This window comes from Zonotrichia leucophrys, chromosome 1 (genome assembly GCF_028769735.1).
Source record: "Zonotrichia leucophrys gambelii isolate GWCS_2022_RI chromosome 1, RI_Zleu_2.0, whole genome shotgun sequence".
Taxonomy (NCBI): domain Eukaryota; kingdom Metazoa; phylum Chordata; class Aves; order Passeriformes; family Passerellidae; genus Zonotrichia; species Zonotrichia leucophrys.
In genome coordinates, this window is record NC_088169.1 from 23721336 (window position 1) to 23731350 (window position 10015).

Genomic DNA, 10015 nt, shown 5'->3' on the forward strand with positions numbered 1-10015 from the left:
ACGGTGATATTAATATAACACAAAAGCATTAACATCTTCTTTATTACTGTTACATGCAATTTACGTAAAATCCAATTTGAATAATTCACTGCTGCAGAGAAACCATATCAACCTATAATCCTCTATATTCCATAAGGACAGTTCAAATACAGAATAAACCAGTGTGGCATTATGAAGACTGTTCTATATACAGTAAAACTGAAAAAGTGTTTTCACCATGTACCAAGCAGATTACCATGTATAAACCAGCAAAACCATAAAATAAATATTGATATGTAGACAAGACATCAACAGCTGTGTTAATATTCCTGAGCTTTCTGCTTCTCTTGGATAATAACTTCATCGACCAATGCTATAATCGACAAGTTGACCTTGCAAATTTCCAGTGCCATGGGTGAAAGGGAGGGAGAGGTGGAGAAAAAAAGAAAAATGAAAAAAGAAAAAACCCACAACCTATTAAATATTGTCTATTCAGGAGAATTTTTAGTCCCAAAGTAAAAATTATTTTGATGGAGAATTTTTGGGAAGTGCCAGAACAAAGCAATTGAAAAGGGCTAAGGCACCCTGAACCGGTCAGATGTTGTTGTGTCTGCAGTGACAGACGTTCAGCACAAGCCAAAATGAAACACTGCATAATGTTCTGAGCTCAGGAAATGGACAGTTAAAAATCAATCTCTATCTCACATTCCCAGCTCTGAACCTGAAAATGACAGCTATTATCCAGATTTACATTTTATTCCAGCTAGAATAAAGCAAATAAATCACTGGGCTTTTGGCTGCTTGGATAATTACAATGTGAGTGGCTGGTATGAGTTTCACTGGGGGAAGATGCTTTCAGAGGGTTAGAGCACAAAGTGGAAAGAATGACAGTAAAAAATGGGCTTGATTTCCATGTTGAGATGAGAGCTTGTGGCATGCAAATCACTGAATACAGTAACCTCTGCTGAGACCCATCAGCTCTCCTCATCAAATACCCAGGATAGGTAAGTCTGTGTGGTGAAACATCTTTATTGAGCTGAGAGCTCAAGTGAACAAGCTCTTGGTTTAAGGGGACAGAGGAGTTTTTAATGGCATATTAAAAAATATTTTCATGTGACTTTGCCAGAAGTGATTTTATCATAGACACTCTCTTCAGTACAACTTACCAGTGTGCTTCTGTGAGAACAGACACCTTGAAATCTAAATTCTTAGTTTAGTTTAACGTACGCTTCTAATCACAACTGCGTATCAGATGACTGAGTAGCAAGAAATTCAGATATACACAGCTCTAAAGAGTATTTGAAAGAATATGTGATCCAAAAGTTGCTGTCTCATTTCATCCTGTAACAAATACTTTCATTCCTCAAACATTAATTATGGCTCTGTTTTATGACAAATGTAACATATGTTTCACAGCTCCTCTCCATAATTCTCCTGACTTTCAGTCTGAACTGAATCTTCCACATTTTTTTTCTGAATGACATCACATTGGAAACCTGAAAAAAATTATTTAAAAAAAAGAATTATCTTTATTATTCCATATGATTTATCTAATTAATATTTTAAAACTCCAGAAAGTATTCCAAAATGAAAATGGAAGAGTATATGTAAATATCAAAGTACTATTTTTAGCAGCTCTACTCTTATCCTTTGATGAACTGCCTAAAACTTTATGTAAATAAACCTAAAAATAGTTTGGTTTTTTTTTTATTACAGCAAGGTTGAGAAAACTCTTTCCAAACCAGCTGATATTTTCTCTAATTGAACTTTTCTTGGGCAGCCAAAGCAGTGGGATGTTGTCCCAACTGTCACAAAAGGTATATCTTAGATACAATGTTTCATTATTATTATTATTATTATTATTATTATACAGTGTTGATTGCATCTTTCATGAAATTGCCTTTTCTCTGGATGCATTTTGTTGTTGTTGCTGATTTTTACTATATTACATAAGACCAATTTCTACTCTTTCTACAATACAAACACCCCTGGGAGGGAGTCTGCCGTTAAAGCTGTTTATTCTTACCTTATTTCTTTCTGCTTTACAAGGACTGCAAGAAACAACAAGTATCCTATAATAAATGTAGCAGACCTCCCTTCAATTGCAGAAATTGCACCAAATTTCCATTTAGTGTTTAACACAATATGGCATCCACATCAGTTTGTTGTAGCATAAAGACAATAAATATTTGCAGAGAGCATCAGATAAAAATCTGCACTAAGATGAAGCATAAACATATAAGTCCTCCCACTCTACTTGAAAAAATAATTAGTAAATTTAAAATAAATAGATAAATAATTGAATAAAAACCAACCAGATATATTTGTTCTATATTAGGACAGTAAAATATCTTTATAAAATAGGGAGAAAAATATCAAATTTTTTTGGTACTGCAACTCTCATGACTATATCTCATGAGAATATCATCACGAAATATCTGTAGTAGTTAGAATTGGATGAGATGATACAATCTGTAATAAAAGATAATAAAACATAGCTAAGCTGTAGGAAATTAAGAAAAAGACAGGACAAGAACATGAAATAATGCCACTATAGAACTACTTTAATACCAAGGAATGATAAAAAGAAGAGGAAGAGCACTTAGCTAGGATGAAATGCAAAAAAGGCTGAATATAAAAGAAGATAGGAGGAAGATAAAATAGGCTGGATAAAAGGAGAGGATTAATTGTGCTGAAACAGGAAATAATGATAGACTTTAAATATCATGCCAAAGAGCAACTGAGAACCAGAGCAGTGTAGCTAAATGAAGAGATTGTCCTTGCTCCTTCTGAGATCTTTACTTGCTTGAGTACAAATGTGATGTATTCATTGCTCAGGCACTTAAAGGATTATAAATATTGGAGAAAAATACAGAAAGCAGCTCCACTCGTTGTCTCTGAACTTTATGCAGAAGAAATAGAATAGACAAACAACAGAACAAATCAATTTGTATACACCAGTGCTTAAATGAAAAATTTCCTTTTCTTTTGTTAGATCCTTTTTCTGAAGGACAAATATAAGAATAGTAGGACTAAAGTTGTATTTTCTTTATATAATAGAATCGTAAAATGGACTCACAAAAATAAGTTAGGCTTGGGGTGAGTCTAAATGTCTCATGGTCCAAGTCTCTTCTCACAATCTGGTCATTTTACATGAAATCATGAAATCATATTGCCCAGAAAGACTTCCAAAACTGGTGCAGTATATGCAGAATTAAACCAATATTAAATGTGTCCCAGTAGCTCATAATTGACAATTCATTTGCAAAAATACATATTAGTAAAAGTAGAAATAGCAGTATAAATAGAAAATTGAACATTTTATGTTTTGTATTGATTTAATTCCCTATTTAATTTTCTTATTTAATAAGCTTTTATTTATTTTCTAATTTAATTAAGGTTTTTCTTTTCTTTACAGCTATCTCCTTTATTAACCTGGAATAAAGAATTTTTGCTTAATACATTAACCTTATTGATATGGATATTCTGTGGTCACAAATGTAATATATTCATTATTGGGAATATACGTAATAGTAAATGTGATGAAATTACGTCACATGAAGTGATGTACATGAAGTACATACATTACATAAAATTAGACAATAGGGAAAAAAGATCCCCCTGAAAATTAATATTGCTCCAAATTCAGAATCTAGTAAATGCAATAAGGCAAATTTTCCAGGAGAACAAAACAAAAACTATCAATGGTACACATTTTTGTTCTTCAAATATATTTTAAATTTTTCTACAGTTTGGAAATACCCTTTTTCCAAAATATACTAGTCAGTTTGAAGAAATAAATACCTATGTATTCCATTGTTGCAAATTATACTGTACTTAGAATGAAGCAGTGTAGCTTTCTATTTAGCAACTAAGACTATACTGTCTGCAGGAACTGAACATTTAGGAATATGTGGAAGATTTTTATATAAGTATTGCCTTCTAGATTATGCTGATATTTACAGTTTGGGTTACAAGAGTGGTGTGTCCTGTTATCTTTACCTAGTTGATGTAGCAAGCATAATAGGCTCCTGCTGGTAAAGTGATCTAACTCTGCAAAGTATTCAGAATGAAATGAGATATTTCTCTCATCTCACAAGTATTCTGGGTAAGGCCAGTTGTGAGTAACGTAAGTTCCTATTAACAATCCACCTTGTTAATCCCCTAAAATTTCTCACATCCAGTATTTACTTTACCAGTATCTTTTGTGTTAAAATATTACAGTGCTGTCAAGGTCTTAGTAGGGTTGAAAGCAACAGCTTGACTTTCCTTCAATAATTGCTGAAATTAATAAAATTTGGCAGAACTCATAAAGAATGTTATAAGTCCTGAGCAAAAAATAAAGAGAGGTTTGAGAAAAATGACAACCTCATTAGTGATGCAATCAATATATATGAATGTAGGGGCTAAAAGTGCAACAAAATATTTTAACCCATCTTCTCCATCAGCAATGTCTGATGAAAAAAACATTGTGTATTTTATTTTTCTCTAAATAGGTACCAGTTGGTACTTATTTTAAAACTCTTTATTAGCAAAATGAACTTTCAAATTAACGTGATATTAGCATATTATTTTACTCATTCCTATGTCAAGTATTTTTTCTGGGGGGAAAGGGGAGTGCATTTCTATAAATCAAGCAGAAAGTGGTTTTTTGGTTTTTTTTTTTTTGTTTTCTTTTTTGTTTTTTTTTTTTTTTTTTTTATTCCATCAACATTTTTCCAGAAGGAAATAAGTTTTGTGACAATCTGTCTCTTGCTGATAAAATTACAAGACAAGCCAGAGACATAAGAAGCCACAGAATTTCAAAACCTAAACCAAGTCAGTTGTTATCTCTCAGGGCTAAGATCTCACAGACAAACAGGACAAAGGATGATGCTATTCCAGGATCTTTTGACCTTGAATGTGCAAACAACTAATTTTATATAGAATTTAGAAAAAATCTTCTCAACACTTCATTGACCCTCTCTATATATGCAGAAAACATGCAATGGCTAGATTACTTTTACATCTTTCGTTATTCTGCAATTGCCATCAATTGTAGACACACTTGTACTCTGCTTCCATATAAAAACTCAAAAACCAGAAGTTCAGTTTAAGCAAATTTGTAAGGCTTACAAAATCATTCTTTTTCATCCATGTATTAAATTAAAAATATTACAAACAAGAAATCAAAGATGGTTTCTATTCAGGATTTCCAAAATTATTTTTTTCTTAAAATACAAGTTCCTTTTAAAAATTAAGATTAATTTCCTTACCCTTTTCACCATGATGCATGTGCAAACATCAGAAAAATCTTATTGTTACTTATCAGATAGGTTTATTTTCTCCTCAGGAGCACGTAACACCAGGATTTCCTGTTGCATCCAAAAAAAGATATTCCCAACAGCACTACTCTAGAGTATATATTTTTCTCACAGTGAATAAGCAAGAAAAAAATTAATAGAATTATAGTCAATTATTTAGACTATCAATTTCCTTGAGTATGGTTGAGCTCAGTGAGTAATTTGCAGTGAATCATTCATGGAATTAATTTCTCTCCTTTCTTACTTATGGAAAATCCATCAGCTATTCCTAATTTATTTGACTTTATTTCTATCTAGAACAGAATCCTTCTGAATCATGTGAAAGATTTGTCACTGAAGACAAAAAAATTTCTGTCCATGGAGGAGTACTTTAGAAATATATTCACCGGGCTTTCAAATCTATATTAATTGATCTCCTTCATCCAACATTTACTCTCATATATTTTAACTTTACCAGTAATTTTATGTACATGAATAGTTATAGGTAAAATATAACAGTTACTCAGATGAACCAAGTTGAATGTGTGCACAAAAACATGCAGTATTAATGCTCACTGTCTGGGCCTTGCAGCACTATTTCTCTCCTAATACAGCATTATTTCCCTCCTGATCCTTTGCAATCTGCATTCCATCAGGAAAACCGTCTTCATTTACTGAAAATACCTTGCTCTGCATCATTAGGCAAATGCCTTTTTAATAAAGAGAATCCAGGTGTACAAGTAAAATACTATGATTGAATACCTTGAATGTCTCAGCTTCATTAGGCAATGACAGGCTGTCATGCTCTTTCTTATTTATTCTGGTTGAGTTGCCATCCTATTCCTGGCTATTAATGATGACAGATCATTTATTACTCTAAGAGAAAACAAATATGTTTCCATAACTGTTTTATACACTTTCCCAACCCCACAGTTTGTTATTGAAAAATATAATAATAATAATAATAATAATACTTTTAACTGAAACTCAAACACATACAAATGCAGAATTATTAAGTATTTCAGCAATACTTCCTTTTGAAATTATTGCAGTATTTGATACAATCTCTATTGATAGTACTAAACCAAACCTTCACCTTTTTGTTCACATTAAGATGCTTGGCTTTTCTACTCAAATTAAAATGTGAATGTGAGAATAAGAATTCTTATTCAGATGAATATTTGTGAAAGAGAAAATAACTTTGGTCCTTTGTAGGGAAATGAAACTGTCCCCACTGTGTTTGCAATGTTATTCATTAATCTCCATAGGTATTTCTTCAAAAATTAGTGGCAAATTTAGCATATGAAGAAAAAAATTTCAATTTGGACGTAAATTTTTTTCTTTATATTAAGGTTAATGTTAGCTTAGGATAATCTAAACCATCTACCTCATAACAGAGGAATTACTAACCCATAAATCAAAGCTGTTAGTGAAGTTCTGACAGATAATACAGATTACCTTGCAAGGTAAGGAATTGCCATTCCTGCTTTCACTGTTCCACAGTAATGAACACAATAACTGGCCTCTCAGTCTACAGTGTCCTCAAAAAAAGCTCTACACAGAGAGCTGGGCCACACACATAACTCCAAAAGTCAGTATTTGTAACTTTCTCTGAGTTTTCTCACTCAGAAGAACTGTAAATTATTTTTGTATGACATAGAATATGGCCTACCACGCAATAAAGAAGGATATTTTATTATGCATAAATAATTTGATTTAGCAAGAATTTGTATGCTATTTCTGTTCATTTATGGATTTAATTTCCAGCATTCAGAATGAGGCAATTGCTTGTTTTGAGTCTAAATGTGATTTGTACCTAGAAACTTCAGTGGGAGGCTGCATTGATTAGTCTGATAAGCTGTGCTTTGTTTACTTAGTGCAATCAAATTACTCTCACATGTGATGGGGACAGCAATCTTCACCTACAGAAGAAAAGGAAAATCACCATGCAATGAACTTGGCTTTGAATAACCAGGCACTGCTTGGAAATCATTACCAATACCTCCTTCACCTACCCTGCTAACATTTACCACAACTTCTAATGCATGAATAGTAAACCAGCCCAGCCCTTAACACTTAATCCATCTGCCTGACAGGTGGTGAGTATAGGGATAAAGGGTAACTAGAGGTCCAATTGTGCCAGGAACCCACGTCTTAAGAGAGGAACCCACTTGCCGTGGCAAAAAGTCCAAATATGGACAACACTGGACAAAACCAGACCAGGGAAGAGCCTTTTTTCTTGTTGGCACATCAGTCTCAGAACATTGTTACAATGGAGACAGGATGTTAACAGCTTGCTGATCCTCAGGGAAAATGTCCCAGAAGGTGGGGTAATATGGAAGGATATAAAACCGTATCAGTCTAGATTTCAGCCAATCATACACAGAACAACAAATAAAGACAAGCATTCTATCCAATCTTATAAAACATACGTAATGGTAGTTAAAACAAAGACTGGTTCATAAGAGACAAAGAACAGAGCTCTATTCATGATAACCTTCTAAAGATATACATTAAACAACCTTGTTGCCATCCTAAAGCCAATTCTACAGAGGCCTATTGTTATTTGTCACGTGTGCTCTACTGCTTGGGAAACTTTTCTGCTTGCTTGGGAAACTTTTCTGCTGTATCTGCAATGCTAACAAAACTTCAGTCTAAGGCCTGTACATCTTTTAACCATTTCCTAAAAACCCTCTAACTTTAGGGATTCCAACAGTGAGAAGTTGAATATCACTGCAATCAATTATGAGGATGAGGTTTTAAACAAAGGAATGTATTAGTTCTTCTGCTAGGAAATATCCCTCAAGTCCCTAAACTCTTCAGGGTTTATTTAAAACATCCTACATCACCGAATTTCACCAAAAAAAAATTCATTCACTCCACAGGATACAGGATAGACAGCTATTCTGAAGTCACCTTCAGAGAAATTCTGCAATGAGCAAAGAAGAATGTCTGTGTGCCCTGAATGCCTGTATTAAACAGTCCTGTTATGTTGTAGCTGGAACTTTATTTTAATATTAATTAATAAAACACAGCCACTTAATCTCTGTACCACTCTGCCAACCTAATTACATACTCTTAATTCTAGTACCTGATAAAATACTCCTTCTCTGGTCTGGTGAAAATAACTAATTTACCATGCAGCAGTTAGATGGAAACATTAGGAGACCAATTCATTGTCATGTATGCAGATCTGCAACTCCTTTAAAATGTACCATGAATACTACAGATCAGTAAAATCTACTTTTAAGAATTGAAGTCCAACAAAACAGAGTAACGTATTTGCCTACAGCTTTTATATTTTTAATTAAATTAATAGACATAAATGTACTTTTCATGTCCTGAGCTTATGTGTTTTAACAGCCTGTTGAGAAATATTCTTCAGCAGCTAATTTAGCATTTCATATTGATGTTATTTTCAGAAAACAAGAATAATTTCTGCAGTTTCTCTTTATCTGGAAAATCATCTTTCTCCTGACTCTGCACAATGAAAATTATAATTCTTCATTAAATATTACGGTATTCCATTTCAGAAAAAAATATTTTTTTATTAATTTTCTTTAAACCTGTAAAGATAAAAAGTAAAAAATAGAAGTTATTTAAAGGCACTACCAGATAACATAGTAAAACCTCATTTTCCTAAGAAAGCCATATAATATTAAAGACTTTAAGTGTTCAGTATATTTTATTGTATTGTTTAGACAAAGATGTTCTTCTCTTGTCTATTCTTCATGAATAAGTCATCACTAGGTAAACAAGAAGAGCACATTTTTTAATGTGCTGTCATGTTCCTCCAGTACATGTGTGAGGCATTTCAGGTTTCCTGCTCTTCAATGGCATTTGGACAATTTCTGCATTACTTGTGAGCCATCATGAACTGGATCTTCTTAAGCCTGCAGACATTTCTGTGACGACAAAGCTTGGAGTTGTATAAGTTTTCTAATTTCATAGGTTTCTTCATATTAATGAAGTGATAAAATGAACATTTTGCTGCTTCAGGACTGCTCTGACTAGAGTCCCACATGGCCTTTTTCATTACCTTGTCTTTAGTGACAGGTGGTACCAGGCAATTAAAAGGCTCTGAAAGCTCATCTGTGTTTACATTTGCTCATTAAACATACACACAGAAAAAAACTAAAAAACAACAAAACAACTAAATCTGGCTAATCACAAAAAAAACCTAAAAAAACAACCAACCAAAACCAAAATACAACAAAAAGAAACCACTGAAATCAGAGCAATCACAGTATAATGGGTTAATAGATACACAGATTAATGGGAGAGAATAACAAACTGTGAACCTACTGGAGTTGGAGGACATCACTACTGACAAGGGCTTTTCCTGTGACTCTTTGGTACTTATATATAGTGGCCAGATAGAGTAATGTTCCATACCTTCTATGTGTTCCATTGCCTACAGGAAGTGCTTATGTTGTAGAAAAATTATCAGGTTATAGCTAAGCAGATTTTGGACATCATTCTCATGTGAAAAGAAACAAAAACTTTGTCCATTTATTCTCTCTTTGAACCACTTTAAGTTTCATGTAATATTTCCTTATTTTTAAATAGTATCACCTAAAAATATATGTGATTTTAGGATTTTTTTCTTGAACCAGTATAGTTAGAAGCACCTAAAATCCATGAATAAGTATTAAAATTCTCTTAGGAAATTCAGAATACAAGATAACCTTCAGAGTGTATGAGCTGGATGCACATAATTGATATCTCAGAAACAAAGTATTTAATTTGATTCA

At 32.9% G+C, this 10015-nt stretch overlaps 1 long non-coding RNA gene across 1 annotated transcript; it reads right to left on the bottom strand.

Moving 5' to 3' along the window:
• Nucleotides 1-426: 426 nt before the first annotated feature.
• Nucleotides 427-6097, bottom strand: LOC135446666 (uncharacterized). Its single transcript, XR_010439865.1, has 3 exons — nucleotides 6024-6097; nucleotides 5235-5333; nucleotides 427-1475 (listed from the first exon to the last, which is right to left on the bottom strand). It is a non-coding gene; the product is annotated as an uncharacterized LOC135446666 (long non-coding RNA).
• Nucleotides 6098-10015: the final 3918 nt, after the last annotated feature.